We start from the raw sequence: 19,044 nt of genomic DNA on the forward strand, positions 1-19,044 counted from the left end.
AGACTGTCCGCGGCTTCCACTCCCATATCGTATGAGAAACACGGTTTGAAGTTCTGCTTGTTCTCCTGAGGGACACGTCAAAGACGTCTGCGCTCTGTGGTAAGTCACGTAGAGTATTTCATTTAGATGTATTCGCAGGGTGCCTTTGAATCAGCCGTGATAGCTAAGGGACGCTAATCCGGGAGCTACATACCAGCTCAGTGTATATCAACGGGTTCGATGCGAATGCCAGCTGTTACCGAAACAACCACCATGAACCCAGGTCCACCAAGCAGAGATAGGCGTTCGTTTATAAGGATGAATCTGAGACAGGAGACTGTGTGTCGGCTTCTTTTTCGCTAGCGCTGGAGGCTAACTAGCTCGCTAACAAGCAAGCTAACAATATCTTCGCATGGGTGCAGTAACTGTCCTTCGATTCGATTGGGGTTATTACCGACAAACACCGACATGAAACAACATGAGCGGGTCCACCCAGCAGATATAAGCGTTACTTTATGAGGATGACTCTGAGACAGGAGACTGTGTGTCGGCTTGTAAGTTAGTTTCGCTAGCGGGCTAGCGATGCTAACTGAAACCTGAGAAACCTGAGTGTTTAAAGTCACATCTGCATTGCAAGAGCAGCTGTTCAAAGGAGCATTACGTGTCCTAAAGCTCTTTCTTCAGAGTAGTGTTGTAACGTGTTACAGTGAAAAGTAACCGTGTCTCCCACCTTCAGTATTTAAATCGTTAATCTCAGACAGACTTCACTGAATTCTTTTGTTAAATATGAGTAAATCATAGCCTTGTAACTTTACTAGAACAGACAGTGTCATACAGAATTGTAGGCTAATATGCACTACCTATTTCCTAAGCTGAAATGATTATGATCTGATTAACTTTGAATTAATATTTTATTATTACCATGTAAAAGTCTGTTAAGCAGATAACATGGCACATGTATGACTTAACATATCTGTGTATTTGTGTTCAATGTTCCTCTAGGATGTCCAGCGTGAGACACAACTTGAATCCAACCAGACTGAACACTGACTCCAGGTACAGACCTGTTTTCATTAATTACAAAGTATTGCACATAATACATAATGTGTTAAATTATAATGCAATACTTTTAATGTGAAATAGCTCCATACTAAACATTCATTGTCATGGTAGTGCACGTTTTAATCCAAAAGCATATTCAAATACATAGTTGAATATCCACCGAAAATAAGAATACACACTTTGTTCATATGTAACTCTAATAAATACTGTATAAGTTATATTTTGCTCCGGAATTGAACTGTGTTAAAGCGGTTCACATGGAAAATATATGTTCAATTATGTGAAGGGTGATTTTCATTACTATTATACTAATGGAGATTTAGCACTTGCTACACATTGTAAGAGCAGCTGTGCAAAGGAGCACTACGTATCCTAAGGCTCTTTATTCAGAGTCACGGTGTTGATGTCCTGTCACGTGTTACAGTGAAAAATAACCGTGTCTACTAGTGTTTACATCGTTAATCTCAGGCAGACTTCCCTGAATTATTTTGTTAAATATAAATACATTATAGCCTTGTAACTTTACTAGAACAGACAGTGTTCATAGAGAATTTGAAAATGATGTACACTACCTATTTCCTAAGATGAAATGATTATGATCTGATTATTTTTATGTTTCCTCTCATTTTATTAGGGACGGACGAGCCTGAAGGACACAGCTGTGATGACCAATTGACCATGTTTTGTCTCTTATGGCAAAGCAGAAATATTAAACACTGGGTTCTTATCTAAAGTGTATCAAATCAGAAAGCAAAAGATACACATTGTTGTTATAAGTTTTTATTATTTTAACCAACCATAATGAAGATAGAAATGAATTCTTATCCATGCCACTTAGCAATGACTGCCACCACCAAACAGTTGCAGGCCATCTTTATTTAAGGGAGGAATTTAGAAGTGTTGTGTAGCTTCTGATGATGATGCAGTCGTCCACGTGTTGACCACCATGTTGCTGCTGACGACGTCAGGTGCTGCAGTTCCTCATCTATGAAGAGAAGAAACGCACTGTTAAAGAATGTTTTGAGTTGTGTATGAAGCACAACAGATTTCAGATAGAACCGTTGTACTGTGGTCTGGGTTTGTATCCTAATGGTTAAATGCACATATTTTAAGTCACTTTTGATAAAAGTACTGAAAGAAATACAACATTGTAAAAATAGATAAAATGTCTTTCTACCTCATCTGTAATATTGAAGGTGATAATCTCCCACAGAGCTATTGATAACAGTCCACATCAAGTCTCTCCACTTCCCTCAGTGTGAAAACATAATTATATAATTAATTTGAGAACTGTTTACAACACTGATGTGTGGAGATTAAAATCATATCTAAACTGTCTAATTCACTGTAAAACTCCATGACATTCACAGGCCATCTGTAGTTAAGGGAGCAACGTATGGAGTGATGTGTAGAGGGCAGAAACTTGGACTATGGGCAGAGAAGGTCTCTGGTTCGTCTCCGGTTCGACTCCACGGAGAGACAACAAAAGACAAACCTGGATTGATCTGTCCAAAAATCCAAGAGTCTCCCTACCCTCTCTAGTGCCCCTGAGCAAGGCACCTCACTCCCCCAACATCTGCTCCGTGAGCGCCGTACATGGTCGCTCACTGCTCTGTGTGTCCTGCACCAGATGGGTAAAAAGCAGAGATTAAATTTCCCTACCTGCATGAGTGTGCCTTTGCATGTCTGTGCATGTGTTTGGGACGAATAAATGGATCTTAATCTTAAACTTTTAATCTTAATCAGTTGTCTTCCAGTTGACCAGCATGAAGCTGCAAATCTCCACCATGTTGCTGCTGAGGACATCAGGAGCTGCATTAATGAGGAGCAGAAGGGCACTGTTATGAATGTTTTGTGTTGTGTATGAAGCACCACATATTTCAGATAGAACCGATGTACTGGGGTCTGGGTTTGTATACTAATGGTTAAATGCACATACTTTAAATCGCTTTTGATAAAACGTGAGAAAGAAATACAACATTGTACACATAGATAAAATGTCTTTCTACCTCATCTGTAATATTCAAGGTGATGATCTCCCACAGAGCTGTTGATAACAGTCCACATCAAGTCTCTCCACTTTCCTCAGTGTGAAAACATAATTATATAATTAACTGGAGAAGTGTTTACAACACTGATGTGTGGACATTATAATCTTATCTATACTGTCTAATTGACTCTACAACTCCATGACAGACTAAATTAACGATGTGAAAATAGTAATGGTGGATATATCAGCCTGTATCACAATAATGGTGAAACATAGTTATTATCACATGCAACTTACACATGTAGCGTATTGATATTAACTTATTAAAATAAAACAGTCACAGCCAAACATACGACTCTGCAGTTAACTTGCTTCAATGTGTTCATTAGACGTGTTAAATAAACTGTAACTTTTATAACAATTTTATATTAAAAAAGCCTTGAGGCATGTAAGTATATGGTGATAGTTAAAGCAATAGGTTTGGTTGTATGGTTTCAAGGTTACTTACCTCTAGTTCATAGAGCCTCCTGCTGGCTACAGGAAGTGAAGCAATAATCCTTGCCGCAGTGCACAAACGCATGCAACGCAGAGACGAGCGCTTGGTCATTGAACGTTCTCTCTTCACCGACCGCAACAGAATAGAAATTGCCTGTGCTCGGGCCCGTTAGTGCTACAACGTAGCCCTAGTTAGGGCCCGAGCACCGAATGGTGAGAGGCCCTATTGAAATTGTAGGCATTATTAGGGCCCGAGCACCGAAAGGTGAGAGGCCCTATTGAAATTGTAAGGATTTTTATTAGGGCCCGAGCACCGAAATCGGTGGGAGGCCCTATTGAAATTGAAATGATTATTATTATTATTATTATTTATTATTAGGGCCCGAGCACCGAAATCGGTGAGAGGACCTATTGAAATTGAAAAGATTATTATTATTATTATTTTTCTTCGCTCAGTGAATTGGCTTTTTGAGGGCTTTAACGTGCTCAAAAAGTTTCTAAAGTGTACAGTAAATTAGAAATGTGCGCAAGTTTACGTATTCTGAAGTATTTGGGAACGGGTGTGTCAAAACCGCTCAATAGCGCCACCTACGGAAAAGCCCCTCATTTCGCATTCACCGATCCTCAAAAAAAACAAAGACTATTGTGTATCTTGACTAGATGCACAAAAAAGTCCATCAGTGCATTATGAATAACGCAACAGGAAGCCCGCCAGTTTGACTTTAGTGGCCATTTTGGTCATATTCGATATTTTTTCTTTTAAGTACTCCTCCTACAGCTTTCATCAAATCAACTTACAATTTAGACGATCGTCATCACAACAAAATGGAGATCTAAAGTTATTGAAGGATTAAGTTTTCGCTAAACCGTCTGACCGTGGTGTGGCCTCAAAGTTTGATTAAACGCCATCAAAACACGGGCTCCTGTATCTTGGACATATTTTGTCCAATCGAGTCCAAACTATACACATAAGACAAGAGTCGCGACCTGAAGACATCGGTACAGAAATCGTGACTTAAAATCACAGCGTCCCCTGGTGGCAACAGGAAATGTTTTTTTTTTATACGTCTTACACTTTGATTTACTTGTCGTAGGGCCTTCATCAGGTCAACTTAAAAATTACATAAGTCTCCTCAAGACAACATGAAGATGTAAAGTTATCAAAAAAAACACTTTTCACCACACCGTCTGACCGTGGCGTGCCCTTAAAATTTGATGAATAACATTAAAACACGGCCTTCTGTATCTTGGACATATTTTGTCCAATCGAGTCCAAACTATACACATAAGACAAGAGTCGCGATCGGAAGACATCTACCTAGAAATCATGACTTAAAAGGACAGCGCCCCCTGGGGGCATTAGGAAATGTCTTGTTTTGGTAGGTGTTACTCTTTGATCTATTTCTCCCCAGCCACTGTGCTAAACCATGTCAAACTTTGTCACATGGGTCTCAAGATATTGATAATGTAGGCATAATATTACTGTGACTTTTCATCATGCGGATTGTTAATGGCGGGGCATCAAAGTTCATCAGCTCACCATGACAAACGAAATTCATTTTAACGGAGTTACCATGAACGCATCATTAGACCGCATTGTTTTGGTCAACTCACACCTGGAGTTATTTCTATTCAGCCACTTTGCGAAACCATTTCAAACTGTGTGAAATGGGTCTCAAGATATTGATAGTGTAGGCATAAGATTGCTGTGACTTTTCATCATGATGATTAACTGCTTGGCAGCTGAGGTCATCATCACGACATGAAAAACGAAACGCAATTTAACACAGCTGCAAGTGAACGCATCATGACAATCTCCTTCAGTAAGAGCTGAGTCTGTGGTGACGGTCCACTCACACATCGAATCAGTAGCACAGTTTGCTGTTCTGCTTGTTCATCTGACGGACACGTAAAAGGCGACTGCTCTCTCGTTTCTGTGGTACGTGAAGTTAACTATTTTATTTCGATCTGTTAGAAGTGATTTGCAGCGTGTGTTAAAGCAACTTGTTAGCATAGTTGCGCTAGCCCCGAGGCTAAACAATATCTTCGCATGGGTGCAGTAACTGTCCTGCGATTCGATTGGGGTTATTACCGACAAACACCGACATGAAACGACATGAGCGGGTCCACCCAGCAGATATAAGCGTTACTTTATGCGGATGACTCTGAGACAGGAGACTGTGTGTCGGCTTGTTTTTCCGCTAGCGCCGAAGGCTAACTAGCTCGCTAACAAGCAAGCTAACAATATCTTCGCATGGGTGCAGTAACAGTCCTTCGATTCGATTGGGGTTATTACCGACAAACACCGACATGAAACGACATGAGCGGGTCCACCCAGCAGATATAAGCGTTACTTTATGCGGATGACTCTGAGACAGGAGACTGTGTGTCGGCTTGTAAGTTAGCTGCGCTAGCGGGCTAGCGATGCTAACTGAAACCTGAGAAACCTGAGTGTTTAAAGTCACATCTGCATTGCAAGAGCAGCTGTTCAAAGGAGCATTACGTGTCCTAAAGCTCTTTCTTCAGAGTAGTGTTGTAACGTGTTACAGTGAAAAGTAACCGTGTCTACCACCTTCAGTATTTAAATCGTTAATCTCAGACAGACTTCACTGAATTCTTTTGTTAAATATGAGTAAATCATAGCCTTGTAACTTTACTAGAACAGACAGTGTCATACAGAATTGTAGGCTAATATGCACTACCTATTTCCTAAGCTGAAATGATTATGATCTGATTAACTTTGAATTAATATTTTATTATTACCATGTAAAAGTCTGTTAAGCAGATAACATGGCACATGTATGACTTAACATATCTGTGTATTTGTGTTCAATGTTCCTCTAGGATGTCCAGCGTGAGACACAACTTGAATCCAACCAGACTGAACACTGACTCCAGGTACAGACCTGTTTTCATTACTTACAAAGTATTGCACATAATACATAATGTGTTAAATTATAATGCAATACTTTTAATGTGAAATAGCTCCATACTAAACATTCATTGTCATGGTAGTGCACGTTTTAATCCAAAAGCATATTCAAATACATAGTTGAATATCCACCGAAAATAAGAATACACACTTTGTTCATATGTAACTCTTTCTCTATAATTATGACATACTTTCATGTTTCCTATCATTTTATTAGGGACAGACGAGCCTGAAGGACACAGCTGTGATGACCATGTTCTGTCTCTTATGACAAAGCAGAAATATAAAACACTGGGTTCTTATCTAAAGTGTATCAAATCAGATCTCCACCATGTTGCTGCTGAGGACATCAGGTGCTGCAGTTCTTCATCTATGAAGATGAAAAAACTCACTGTTAAAGAATGTTTTGTGTTGTGTATGAAGCACAACAGATTTCAGATAGAACCGTTGTACTGTGGTCTTGGTTTGTATCCTCATGGTTAAATGTACATATTTTACGTCCCTTCTGATAAAAGTACTGAAAGAAATACAACATTGTATAAATAGATAAAATGTCTTTCTACCTCATCAGTAATATTCAAGGTGATAATCTCCCACAGAGCTATTGATAGAAGTCCACATCAAGTCTCTCGACTTCTCTCAGTGTGAAAACATAATTATATCATTAATTTGAGAACTGTTTACAACACTGATGTTTGGAGATTAAAATCATATCTAAACTGTCTAATTCACTGTAAAACTCCATGACATTCGCAGGCCATCTGTACTTAAAAGACGAACCTGGATTGATCTGTCCAAAAATCCAAAAGTCTCCCTACCCTCTCTAGTGCCCCTGAGCAAGGCACCTCACTCCCCAAACATCTGCTCCCCGAGCGCCGTACATGGTCGCTGACTGCTCTGTGTGTCCTGCACCAGATGGTAAAAAGCAGAGATTAAATTTCCCTACCTGCATGAGTGTGCCTTTGCATGTCTGTGCATTTGTTTGGGACGAATAAATGGATCTTAATCTTAATCTTTTAATCTTGATCAGTTGTCTTCCAGTTGACCAGCATGACGCTGCAGATCTCCACCATGTTGCTGCTGAGGACATCAGGAGCTGCATTAATGAGGAGCAGAAGCGCACTGTTATGAATGTTTTGTGTTGTGTATGAAGCACCACATATTTCAGATAGAACCAATGTACTGGGGTCTGGGTTTGTATCCTAATGGTTAAATGCACATACTTTAAATCGCTTTTGATAAAACGTGAGAAAGAAATACAACATTATACACATAGATAAAATGTCTTTCTACCTCATCTGTAATATTCAAGGTGATGATCTCCCACAGAGCTGTTGATAACAGTCCACATCAAGTCTCTCCACTTCCCTCAGTGTGAAAACATAATTATATAATTAACTGGAGAAGTGTTTACAACACTGATGTGTGGACATTATAATCTTATCTATACTGTCTAATTGACTCTACAACTCCATGACAGACTAAATTAACAATGTGAAAATAGTAATGGTGGATATATCAGCCTGTATCAGAATAATGGTGAAACAGTTATTATCACATGCAACGTACACGTGTAGCGTATTGATAGTAACTTATTAAAAAAACTAGGGCTACGTTGTAGCACTAACGGGCCCGAGCACAGGCAATTTCAAGTCTGTTGCGGTCGGGGAAGAGAGAACGTTCTATGACCAAGCGCTCGTCTCAGCGTTGCATGCATTTGCGCACTGCTGCAAGATAAACGCTTCACTTCCTGTAGCCAGCAGGTGGCGCTGTGATTTTAAGTCATGGTGTCTTTGTTGATGTCATCAGGTTGCGCTTCTTGTCTTACATGTGTAGTTTGAACTCGATTGGACCAAATATGTCCAAGATACAGAAGCTTGTGTTTTGATGGCGTTTAGTCACATTTTGACGCCTCGCCACGGTCACACGGTGTGGCGAAAAATTGATCTTTCAATAACTTTAGATCTCCATCTTGTTGTGATGACACTCGTCTAAATTTTCAGTTGATGTGATGAAAGCTGTACGAGAAGTATATCAAAGTAAAAGATTATGGAATATGACCAAAATGGCCACGAAATCGAAAATGGCGTGCTTCCTGTTGCGTTTTTCATATTGCTCCGAGCGCGTTTTTTGTGCATCTGGTGATGATACACAACTGTCTTCAATTTCGTGGGGATCAGTGAATGCTAAATGAGGTGTTTCTCCGTAAATGAGGGAAAGCACCATTGGTGGCGCTGTTGAGCCATTTTGCCACACCCATTTCCAAATACCCCAGAATACGTAAATTTTCACGAGGCCCATAATCTGCTCTATAGATGTTGAATGCATTCTGTAGTGAGAACACATTCAAGCACATGTCCTACACCTCCATGAGAGGGGGGAAGGGTGAGAAGGGGGAGGGATGAGAGGGGTGAAAGGGGGTGGGGTAAGATGGGGGCGGGGTGAGAGGGGGGCGGGGCCTTCAAAACAGGTTGATCTGAGGAGGTCTGTTTTAGACAGATTATAAAGGTGCTGTTTTAAATTATCCTCGGGGTATTTTTACCAAAATATTTTACAGACATTTCATTAAGAACCCAAGGAACCATATCAACTGTGGTGAAATGGAAATAATATGTCCCCTTTAAAGTGAATATGTCCCCTTTAAAGCGTTTTCGTGTGTCATGGCGAGCTGATTTGACGCCCCGCCATAGTCAGACGGTGTGTCGAAAAGTTGTTTCTTTGATAACTTTAGATCTCCATCTTGTTGTGATGCCACCCGTCTAAATTTTAAATAGATGTGATGAAAGCTCTCCGACAAATAAATCAAAGCGCACGATGTACAAAAACAAGACATTTCCTGATGCCACCAGGGGGCGCTTTCCTTTTAAGTCATGATTTCTAGGTAGATGTCTTCCGGTCGCGACTCTTGTCTTATATGTGTAGTTTGGAGTCGATTGGACAAAATATGTCTAAGTTACAGAAGCTCGCTTATATTGGCGTTTAGTCGAACTTTGAGACCTCACCACGGTCACACGGTATGATGAAAAGTTTAAATATTGATAACTTTAGATCTTCATCTTGTTTTGTAGAGTCTCATCTAATTTTTAAGTTGATCTGATGAAAGCTCTCCGAGTAGTACATAAAAACATAACACGTCTTAAAAACAAGACATTTCCTGTTGCCACCAGGGGGCGCTGTGATTGTAAGTCACAATTTCTGCAGTGATGTCTTCTGGTCGCGACTCTTGTCGTATGTGTCTAGTTTGGACTCAATTGGACAAACTATGTCTGAAATATGGAAGCTTGTGTTTTGATGGCGTTTCATCAAACTTTAACGCCACACCACGGTCAGACGGTTTTGCTAAAACGTAATCCTTCAATAACTTTAGATCTCCAATTTGTTGTGATGACGATCGTCTAAATTTGAAGTTGATCTGATGAAAGCTGTACGACAAGTACATCAAAGAAAAAATATGGAATATGACCAAAATGGCCACTAAAGTCAAACTGGCGGGCTTCCTGTTGCGTTATTCATAATGCACTGATGGACTTTTTTGTGCATCTAGTCATGATACACAATAGTCTTTGTTTTTTTTGATGATCGGTGAATGCTAAATGAGGGGCTTTTCCGTAGGTGGCGCTATTGAGCGGTTTTGACACACCCGTTCCCAAATACTTCAGAATACGTAAACTTGCGCACATTTCTAATTTACTGTACACTTTAGAAACTTTTTGAGCACGTTAAAGCCCTCAAAAAGCCAATTCACTGAGCGAAGAAAAATAATAATAATAACTAGGGCTACGTTGTAGCACTTGCGGGCCCGAGCACCCGCACGTTGAAGCCTGTTGCGGTCGGTGGAGAGAGCGATCGATGACCAAGCGCACATCATCGATCGAGCATGCACTTCTCCACGTTGCATGCGTTTTGCGCTCTGCGGCAGTAGGTTTGCCAGTAGGTGGCGCCATCACTATTATTACACACAGACTTATAGATCTGTTCAAGTAGCCGCTCTGATGTAGCGTGAGCAGTTTCGTGTCATTTGGAAAATTTTACCACAATGTAATTTTCACACTGATCAGTAGGTGGCGCTATGACCGTGAACTAATGTTTATATATGGAGCTGTTCAGATCAGGATTGTGATCATAGGTCAGAAGTTTGGAGCCGGTTGGATAAGGCAGTGTGGATTAACAAAGTACTTCCTGTTTCATGGATAATCAGTAGGTGGCGCTATGACACTGAGGAAATATTGACACATAGAGCTGTTCAGGCTTGTACTCTTATCATGTGACAGAAGTTTGGTAGTGATAGGACAATGCACAGTGGAGTTATGATAACATCGTGTCCTTTGGCGAAGGAAAATCCTTCGCCGCACATCAATGTTTACACGGTTTGAGGAAACGTCACAATTCTGACCATGATCTAATGACTTGACTGATCTGATTTGAGCTGTATATTGTAAATCAGCCAGGAGCAGTTCATCAAAGTATAAAACATGTCACTTCCTGTAGCCACCAGGGGGCGCTGTAATTTCAAGTCATAATTTCTGTGTAGATGTCATCAGGATGGCACCCTTGTCTTACATGTCTAGTTTGGACTCGATTGGACAATGTATGTCCGAGATACAGAACCTCGTGTTTTGATGGCGTTTAATCAAACTCAAGACGCCACGCCACGGTCACACGGTGTGACGAAAGGTCAATCTCTTAATCACTTTTTATCTCCATCTTGTTGTGATGACACTGATCTTAATTTGAAGTTAATCTGATGAAAGCCCTGGGACAAGTGCATCAAGTAAAAATGTGGAATATGGAAAAAAAATGGCCACTTAATCCAAAATGGCGGCCTCCCTGTTTGGTCAAGCATACCTATCCAAGATATTTTTTTGTTTGTTATGAAACGACACATGTCCCGATAGAGTTGTATAAATGTCGGCCATCGTAGTGCCGGGGTTGCCCTATAGGGGGCGCTGGTCAGTTTTTTTGCCACGCCCATTTCTTAAAACCATATGAATATCTTCAGGGGGGGGCTGTTGTTACACACATGTAGTTTGAGAGAGATAGAATCATGAACACTGAAGTTACAGCAATTTCGTGTTTCACGGCGAGTTGATGAACTTTAATGCCACGCCATTCATATGGCGTTTGACGAAAAGTCACGGTAATCTTATGTCTTCATTGTCAATGTCTTGGGACCCATTTGATACAGTTTGACATGGTTGAGGTCAGTGGATGAGGAGAAATTCATCCAAGTGTAAGACAAGCAAAAAACAAGACATTTCCTGTTGCCACCAGGGGGCGCTGCGGTTTTAAGTCATCATTTATGCATAGATGTCATCAGGCGGGGACTATTGTCTTACATGTCTAGTTTGGACTTGATTGGAACATGTATGTCCGAGATACAGATGCCCGTGTTTTGATGGCGTGTAACCAATTTTTAACGCCATGCCACGGTCACACGGTGTGATAAAAAAAAAATCCCTCAATCATTTTTTATCTCCATCTTGTTGTGATGACACTCATCTGAATTTGAAGTTGATCTGATGAAAGCCCTGGGACAAGTACGTAAAAGTAAAAATGTGGGATATTGCCAAAATGGCCACTAAAAGCAAAATGGCGGACTTCCTGTTGCGTTTTTCATAATGCTCCATGAGACTTTTTTTCATGACTGGTCACGATACACCTATATCCAGATTTTGATGAAAATCCGTTATGTGGAAACCTAGGGGCTGGTTCCAGGGGGCGCTGTAGAGCCATTTTGCCACGCCCAATTCCAATTACTCCAGAATACTAAAATATCCGCAGACCTTGAATTTCCTGCAAAGTTTCATAACTTTTTGAGCATGTCTAGACCCTGAAAAAGCCCCCCAAAGGGAAATAATAATAATAATAATAATAACTAGGGCTACGTTGTAGCACTTGCGGGCCCGAGCACCCGCACGTTGAAGCCTGTTGCGGTCGGTGGAGAGAGCGATCGATGACCAAACGCACATCATCGATCGAGCATGCACTTCTCCACGTTAAATGCGTTTTGCGCTCTGCGGCAGTAGGTTTGCCAGTAGGTGGCGCCATCACTATTATTACGCACAGACATATATATCTGTTCATGTAGGCGCTCTGATGTAGCGTGAGCAATTTTGTGTCAATTGGACAATGTTAACACAACTTAATTTTCACACTGATCAGTAGGTGGCGCTATGACCCTGAACTAATATTTATATGTGGAGCTGTTCAGAATAGTATTGTGATCATAGGTCAGTAGTTTGGAGCCGGTTGGATAATGCAGAGTGGATTAACAAAGTACTTCCTGTTTCCTGGCGAATCAGTAGGTGGCGCTATGACACTGAGGAAATATTGACACATAGAGCTGTTCAGGCTTGTACTCTTATCATGTGACAGAAGTTTGGTAGTGATAGGACAATGCACAGTGGAGTTATGATAACATCGTGTCCTTTGGCGAAGGAAAATCCTTCGCCGCACATCAATGTTTACACGGTTTGAGGAAACGTCACAATTCTGACCATGATCTAATGACTTGACTTATCTGATTTGAGCTGTATATTGTAAATCAGCCAGGAGCAGTTCATCAAAGTATAAAACATGTCACTTCATGTAGCCACCAGGGGGCGCTGTAATTTCAAGTCATAATTTCTGTGTAGATGTCATCAGGATGGCACCCTTGTCTTACATGTCTAGTTTGGACTCGATTGGACAATGTATGTCCGAGATACAGAACCTCGTGTTTTGATGGCGTTTAATCAAACTCAAGACGCCACGCCACGGTCACACGGTGTGACGAAAGGTCAATCTCTTAATCACTTTTTATCTCCATCTTGTTGTGATGGCACTGATCTTAATTTGAAGTTAATCTGATGAAAGCCCTGGGACAAGTGCATCAAGTAAAAATGTGGAATATGGAAAAAAAATGGCCACTTAATCCAAAATGGCGGCCTCCCTGTTTGGTCAAGCATACCTATCCAAGATATTTTTTTGTTTGTTATGAAACGACACATGTCCCGATAGATTTGTATAAATGTCGGCCATCGTAGTGCCGGGGTTGCCCTATAGGGGGCGCTGGTCAGTTTTTTTGCCACGCCCATTTCTTAAAACCATATGAATATCTTCAGGGGGGGGCTGTTGTTACACACATGTAGTTTGAGAGAGATAGAATCATGAACACTGAAGTTACAGCAATTTCGTGTTTCACGGCGAGTTGATGAACTTTAATGCCACGCCATTCATATGGCGTTTGACGAAAAGTCACGGTAATCTTATGTCTTCATTGTCAATGTCTTGGGACCCATTTGATACAGTTTGACATGGTTGAGGTCAGTGGATGAGGAGAAATTCATCCAAGTGTAAGACAAGCAAAAAACAAGACATTTCCTGTTGCCACCAGGGGGCGCTGCGGTTTTAAGTCATCATTTATGCATAGATGTCATCAGGCGGGGACTTTTGTCTTACATGTCTAGTTTGGACTTGATTGGAACATGTATGTCCGAGATACAGATGCCCGTGTTTTGATGGCGTGTAACCAATTTTTAACGCCATGCCACGGTCACACGGTGTGATAAAAAAAAAATCCCTCAATCATTTTTTATCTCCATCTTGTTGTGATGACACTCATCTGAATTTGAAGTTGATCTGATGAAAGCCCTGGGACAAGTACGTAAAAGTAAAAATGTGGGATATTGCCAAAATGGCCACTAAAAGCAAAATGGCGGACTTCCTGTTGCGTTTTTCATAATGCTCCATGAGACTTTTTTTCATGACTGGTCACGATACACCTATATCCAGATTTTGATGAAAATCCGTTATGTGGAAACCTAGGGGCTGGTTCCAGGGGGCGCTGTAGAGCCATTTTGCCACGCCCAATTCCAATTACTCCAGAATACTAAAATATCCGCAGACCTTGAATTTCCTGCAAAGTTTCATAACTTTTTGAGCATGTCTAGACCCTGAAAAAGCCCCCCAAAGGGAAATAATAATAATAATAATAATAATAATAATAATAATAATAAAAATCCTTACAGATTCAATAGGGCCTCTCACCATTCGGTGCTCGGGCCCTAATAATCTTTTCAATTTCAATAGGTCCTCTCACCGATTTCGGTGTTCGGGCCCTAATAAATAAAGTCACAACCAAAACAAGACTGTGGAGTTAACTTGCTTCAATCTGTTCATTAGACGTGATAAATAAACGGTAACTTTTATAACAATTACATATTACACAAAACTTGAGGCATGTAAGCATATGATGATAGATAAAGCAATAGGTTATGTTGTATAGTTTGAAGGTTACTTACCTCTAGTTCAGCACCAGCGGCTGGCTACAGGAAGTGGAGCAATCATCCTTGCCGCAGAGCGCAAACGCATGCAATGCGGAGACTAGCGCTTGGTCATCGAACGTTCTCTCTTCATCGACCGCAACAGACTAGAAATTGCCTGTGCTCGGGCCCGTTAGTGCTACAACGTAGCCCTAGTTATTATTTTTTTTTTTCCGATTAAACTTATTGGCTTTTTGAGGGCTTTAATGTGCTCAAAAAGTTGTAGGAGTTTGCAGTAAATTCGAAGGCGGCTTAAATTTACGTATTCTGGAGTATTTTGAAAAGGGCGTGGCAAAATGGCTCAAGAGCGCCACCTACGGAAAAGCCCCTCATTTAGCATTCACCGATCCTCAAAAAAAACAAAGACTATTGTGTATCATGACTAGATGCACAAAAAAGTTCATCTGTGCATTATGAATAACGCAACAGGAAGCCCGCCAGTTTGACTTTAGTGGCCATTTTGGTCATATTCCATATTTTTTCTTTGATGTACTTGTCGTACAGCTTTCATCAGATCAACTTCAAATTTAGACGATCGTCATCACAACAAATTGGAGATCTAAAGTTATTGAAGGATTACGTTTTAGCAAAACCGTCTGACCGTGGTGTGGCGTTAAAGTTTGATGAAACGCCATCAAAACACAAGCTTCCATATTTCAGACATAGTTTGTCCAATTGAGTCCAAACTAGACACATACGACAAGAGTTGCGACCAGAAGACATCACTGCAGAAATTGTGACTTACAATCACAGCGCCCCCTGGTGGCAACAGGAAATGTCTTGTTTTTAAGACGTGTTATGTTTTTATGTACTACTCGGAGAGCTTTCATCAGATCAACTTAAAAATTAGATGAGACTCTACAAAACAAGATGAAGATCTAAAGTTATCAATATTTAAACTTTTCATCATACCGTGTGACCGTGGTGAGGTCTCAAAGTTCGACTAAACGCCAATATAAGCGAGCTTCTGTAACTTAGACATATTTTGTCCAATCGACTCCAAACTACACATATAAGACAAGAGTCGCGACCGGAAGACATCTACCTAGAAATCATGACTTAAAAGGAAAGCGCCCCCTGGTGGCATCAGGAAATTTCTTGTTTTTGTACATCGTGCGCTTTGATTTATTTGTCGGAGAGCTTTCATCACATCAATTTAAAATTTAGACGGGTGGCATCACAACAAGATGGAGATCTAAAGTTATCAAAGAAACAACTTTTCGACACACCGTCTGACTGTGGCGGGGCGTCAAATCAGCTCGCCATGACACACGAAAACGCTTTAAAGGGGACATATTCGCTTTAAAGGGGACATATTATTTCCATTTCACCACAGTTGATATGGTTCCTTGGGTTCTTAATGAAATGTCTGTAAAATATTTTGGTAAAAATACCCCAAGGATAATTTAAAACAGCACCTTTATACTCTGTCTAAAACAGACCTCCTCAGATCAACCTGTTTTGAAGGCCCCGCCCCCCTCTCACCCCGCCCCCATCTTACCCCACCCCCTTTCACCCCTCTCATCCCTCCCCCTTCTCACCCCTCCCCCCTCTCATGGAGGTGTAGGACATGTGCTTGAATGTGTTCTCACTACAGAATGCATTCAACATCTATAGAGCAGATTATGGGCCTCGTGAAAATTTACGTATTCTGGGGTATTTGGAAATGGGTGTGGCAAAATGGCTCAACAGCGCCACCAATGGTGCTTTCCCTCATTTACGGAGAAACACCTCATTTAGCATTCACTGATCCCCACGAAATTGAAGACAGTTGTGTATCATCACCAGATGCACAAAAAACGCGCTCGGAGCAATATGAAAAACGCAACAGGAAGCACGCCATTTTCGATTTCGTGGCCATTTTGGTCATATTCCATAATCTTTTACTTTGATATACTTCTCGTACAGCTTTCATCACATCAACTGAAAATTTAGATGAGTGTCATCACAACAAGATGGAGATCTAAAGTTATCAAAGAAACAACTTTTCGTCACACCGTCTGACTGTGGCGGGGCGTCACATCAGCTCGCCATGACACACGAAAACGCTTTAACTTCCGTGTTCATGGGTCCATCTCCCTCAAACTACATGTGTGTATCATCAGCCCCCCTCCCTTGAAGATATTCAGATGGTTTTAAAGAATGGGCGTGACAAAATGGCTCAACAGCGCCACCAACAGAGCTTCCCCTCATTTATGGAGAAACACCTCATTTAGAATTCACTGATCCTCACGAAATTGAAGACAGTTGTGTATCATCACCAGATGCACAAAAAACGCGCTCGGAGCAATTTGAAAAACGCAACAGGAACCCCGCCATTTTCGATTTGGACCATATTCCATGTTTTTTATTTTCAAGTACTTCTTGTTATTATTATTTTTATTCGCTCAATGAATTGGCTTTTTGAGGGCTTTAACGTGCTCAAAAAGTTTCTAAAGTGTGCAGTAAATTAGAAATGTGCGCAAGTTTACGTATTCTGGGGTATTTGGAAATGGGCGTGGCAAAATGGCTCAACAGCGCCACCAACGGAGCTTCCCCTCATTTACGGAGAAGCACCTCATTTAGCATTCACTGATCCTCACGATTTTGAAGACAGTTGTGTATCATGACCAGACGCACAAAAAAGCCACTCGGAGCATTATGAAAAACGCAACAGGAAGCCAGCAATTTAGGATTTAGTGGCCATTTTGGGAATATTCCATGTTTTTTTCTATGATACACTTGTAGCAGAGCTTTCATCAGATCAACTTAAAATTTAGATGAGTGTCCTCACAACAAAATGGAGATCTAAAGTTATCAAAGAAACAACTTTTCGTCATACCGTGTGCCTGTGGTGTGGCGGCAAAATGTGATGAAAACGCCATCAAAACACGAGCTTCTGTATCTCAGACATATTTTGTCCAATCGAGTCCAAACTAGACACATACGACAAGAGTCGCAACCAGAAGACATCGGTGCAGAAATTGTGACTTACAATCACAGCGCCCCCTGGTGGCAACAGGAAATGTCTTGTTTTTAAGACGTGTTATGTTTTTATGTACTACTCGGAGAGCTTTCATCAGATCAACTTAAAAATTAGATGAGACTCTACAAAACAAGATGAAGATCTAAAGTTATCAATATTTAAACTTTTCATCATACCGTGTGACCGTGGTGAGGTCTCAAAGTTCGACTAAACGCCAATATAAGCGAGCTTCTGTAACTTAGACATATTTTGTCCAATCGACTCCAAACTACACATATAAGACAAGAGTCGCGACCGGAAGACATCTACCTAGAAATCATGACTTAAAAGGAAAGCGCCCCCTGGTGGCATCAGGAAATGTCTTGTTTTTGTACATCGTGCGCTTTGATTTATTTGTCGGAGAGCTTTCATCACATCAATTTAAAATTTAGACGGGTGGCATCACAACAAGATGGAGATCTAAAGTTATCAAAGAAACAACTTTTCGACACACCGTCTGACTGTGGCGGGGCGTCAAATCAGCTCGCCATGACACACGAAAACGCTTTAAAGGGGACATATTCGCTTTAAAGGGGACATATTATTTCCATTTCACCACAGTTGATATGGTTCCTTGGGTTCTTAATGAAATGTCTGTAAAATATTTTGGTAAAAATACCCCAAGGTCTAAAACAGACCTCCTCAGATCAACCTGTTTTGAAGGCCCCGCCCCCCTCTCACCCCGCCCCCATCTTACCCCACCCCCTTTCACCCCTCTCATCCCTCCCCCTTCTCACCCCTCCCCCCTCTCATGGAGGTGTAGGACATGTGCTTGAATGTGTTCTCACTACAGAATGCATTCAACATCTATAGGGCAGATTATGGGCCTCGTGAAAATGTACGTATTCTGGGGTATTTGGAAATGGGTGTGGCAAAATGGCTCAACAGCGCCACCAATGGTGCTTTCCCTCATTTACGGAGAAACACCTCATTTAGCATTCACTGATCCCCACGAAATTGAAGACAGTTGCACAACAAACGCGCTCGGAGCAATATGAAAAACGCAACAGGAAGCACGCCATTTTCGATTTCGTGGCCATTTTGGTCATATTCCATAATCTTTTACTTTGATATACTTCTCGTACAGCTTTCATCACATCAACTGAAAATTTAGACGAGTGTCATCACAACAAGATGGAGATCTATGTTATCAAAGAAACAACTTTTCGTCACACTGTCTGACTGTGGCGGGGCGTCACATCAGCTCGCCATGACACACGAAAACGCTTTAACTTCCGTGTTCATGGGTCCATCTCCCTCAAACTACATGTGTGTATCA

At 41.1% G+C, this 19,044-nt stretch overlaps 2 long non-coding RNA genes across 4 annotated transcripts; both read left to right on the forward strand.

Moving 5' to 3' along the window:
- Positions 1 to 510: 510 nt before the first annotated feature.
- LOC128436358 (uncharacterized) lies at positions 511 to 2,770 on the forward strand. Its single transcript, XR_008338034.1, has 2 exons — positions 511 to 1,035; positions 1,676 to 2,770. It is a non-coding gene; the product is annotated as an uncharacterized LOC128436358 (long non-coding RNA).
- A 2,515-nt stretch (positions 2,771 to 5,285) lies between these two features.
- Positions 5,286 to 8,056, forward strand: LOC128436359 (uncharacterized). Of its 3 annotated transcripts, none has more exons than XR_008338036.1 (4): positions 5,286 to 5,465; positions 6,371 to 6,424; positions 6,676 to 7,376; positions 7,489 to 8,056. It is a non-coding gene; the product is annotated as an uncharacterized LOC128436359 (long non-coding RNA). The 3 variants fall into 3 exon arrangements; XR_008338037.1 differs by lacking the exon at positions 7,489 to 8,056 and having other exon boundaries at positions 5,289 to 5,465; positions 6,676 to 6,811; positions 7,215 to 7,470; XR_008338035.1 differs by lacking the exon at positions 7,489 to 8,056 and having other exon boundaries at positions 5,290 to 5,465; positions 6,676 to 7,470.
- The last annotated feature ends 10,988 nt before the right edge of the window (positions 8,057 to 19,044 follow it).

This window comes from Pleuronectes platessa, unplaced genomic scaffold (assembly GCF_947347685.1).
Source record: "Pleuronectes platessa unplaced genomic scaffold, fPlePla1.1 scaffold_245, whole genome shotgun sequence".
Taxonomy (NCBI): Eukaryota; Metazoa; Chordata; class Actinopteri; order Pleuronectiformes; family Pleuronectidae; genus Pleuronectes; species Pleuronectes platessa.